Genomic DNA, 2500 nt, shown 5'->3' with positions numbered 1-2500 from the left:
TTGGGGACTTAGAAAATTTTTCAACTTTTGTCAGACTTCCAGACAGGGGAGCGTGTCAGTGCGCGCATCCGATTTCAGTTCCAGAGCGATTCGCGCGATGAGTCCTTGATACTTAGTCGTTTTTGGCAAAATTTCTGACTTTTTGAAAATTTCACAATTTTGTGAAAACTTCCACAAAATGAGGTTCTAGTATGTTAGAGGGCATCCCAGGAGGGCTCCAAAAGTGTGGGTAAAATATATATCCCACAGGGGGAAAATTGAAAAAAAGTTGAAAAAAAAAATTTTTGGGGACTTAGAAAATTTTCACACATGTGTCAGACTTCCAGACAGGGGAGCATGTCAGTGCGCGCATCCGATTTCAGTTCCAGAGCGATTCGCGCGATGAGTCCTTGATACTTAGTCGTTTTTGGCAAAATTTCTGACTTTTTGAAAATTTCACAATTTTGTGAAAACTTCCACAAAATGAGGTTCTAGTATGTTAGAGGGCATCCCAGGAGGGCTCCAAAAGTGTGGGTAAAATATATATCCCACAGGGGGAAAATTGAAAAAAAGTTGAAAAAAAAAATTTTTGGGGACTTAGAAAATTTTCACACATGTGTCAGACTTCCAGAGAGGGGAGCATGTCAGTGCGCGCATCCGATTTCAGTTCCAGAGCGATTCGCGCGATGAGTCCTTGATACTTAGTCGTTTTTGCAAAATTTCTGACTTTTTGGAAAATTTCACAATTTTGTGAAAACTTCCACAAAATGAGGTTCTAGTATGTTAGAGGGCATCCCAGGAGGGCTCCAAAAGTGTGGGTAAAATATATATCCCACAGGGGGAAAATTGAAAAAAAGTTGAAAAAAAAAATTTTTGGGGACTTAGAAAATTTTTCAACTTTTGTCAGACTTCCAGACAGGGGAGCGTGTCAGTGCGCGCATCCGATTTCAGTTCCAGAGCGATTCGCGCGATGAGTCCTTGATACTTAGTCGTTTTTGCAAAATTTCTGACTTTTTGGAAAATTTCACAATTTTGTGAAAACTTCCACAAAATGAGGTTCTAGTATGTTAGAGGGCATCCCAGGAGGGCTCCAAAAGTGTGGGTAAAATATATATCCCACAGGGGGAAAATTGAAAAAAAGTTGAAAAAAAAAATTTTTGGGGACTTAGAAAATTTTCACACATGTGTCAGACTTCCAGACAGGGGAGCGTGTCAGTGCGCGCATCCGATTTCAGTTCCAGAGCGATTCGCGCGATGAGTCCTTGATACTTAGTCGTTTTTGGCAAAATTTCTGACTTTTTGAAAATTTCACAATTTTGTGAAAACTTCCACAAAATGAGGTTCTAGTATGTTAGAGGGCATCCCAGGAGGGCTCCAAAAGTGTGGGTAAAATATATATCCCACAGGGGGAAAATTGAAAAAAAGTTGAAAAAAAAAATTTTTGGGGACTTAGAAAATTTTCACACATGTGTCAGACTTCCAGACAGGGGAGCGTGTCAGTGCGCGCATCCGATTTCAGTTCCAGAGCGATTCGCGCGATGAGTCCTTGATACTTAGTCGTTTTTGGCAAAATTTCTGACTTTTTGAAAATTTCACAATTTTGTGAAAACTTCCACAAAATGAGGTTCTAGTATGTTAGAGGGCATCCCAGGAGGGCTCCAAAAGTGTGGGTAAAATATATATCCCACAGGGGGAAAATTGAAAAAAAGTTGAAAAAAAAAATTTTTGGGGACTTAGAAAATTTTCACACATGTGTCAGACTTCCAGAGAGGGGAGCATGTCAGTGCGCGCATCCGATTTCAGTTCCAGAGCGATTCGCGCGATGAGTCCTTGATACTTAGTCGTTTTTGCAAAATTTCTGACTTTTTTGAAAATTTCACAATTTTGTGAAAACTTCCACAAAATGAGGTTCTAGTATGTTAGAGGGCATCCCAGGAGGGCTCCAAAAGTGTGGGTAAAATATATATCCCACAGGGGGAAAATTGAAAAAAAGTTGAAAAAAAAAATTTTTGGGGACTTAGAAAATTTTTCAACTTTTGTCAGACTTCCAGACAGGGGAGCGTGTCAGTGCGCGCATCCGATTTCAGTTCCAGAGCGATTCGCGCGATGAGTCCTTGATACTTAGTCGTTTTTGGCAAAATTTCTGACTTTTTGAAAATTTCACAATTTTGTGAAAACTTCCACAAAATGAGGTTCTAGTATGTTAGAGGGCATCCCAGGAGGGCTCCAAAAGTGTGGGTAAAATATATATCCCACAGGGGGAAAATTGAAAAAAAGTTGAAAAAAAAAATTTTTGGGGACTTAGAAAATTTTTCAACTTTTGTCAGACTTCCAGACAGGGGAGCGTGTCAGTGCGCGCATCCGATTTCAGTTCCAGAGCGATTCGCGCGATGAGTCCTTGATACTTAGTCGTTTTTGCAAAATTTCTGACTTTTTTGAAAATTTCACAATTTTGTGAAAACTTCCACAAAATGAGGTTCTAGTATGTTAGAGGGCATCCCAGGAGGGCTCCAAAAGTGTG

The sequence above is a fragment of the Phyllobates terribilis genome, unplaced genomic scaffold (assembly GCF_046119375.1).
Source record: "Phyllobates terribilis strain yellow unplaced genomic scaffold, ASM4611937v1 Scaffold_4252__1_contigs__length_63088, whole genome shotgun sequence".
Lineage (NCBI taxonomy): Eukaryota > Metazoa > Chordata > Amphibia > Anura > Dendrobatidae > Phyllobates > Phyllobates terribilis.
This window is presented reverse-complemented; position numbering follows the sequence as displayed.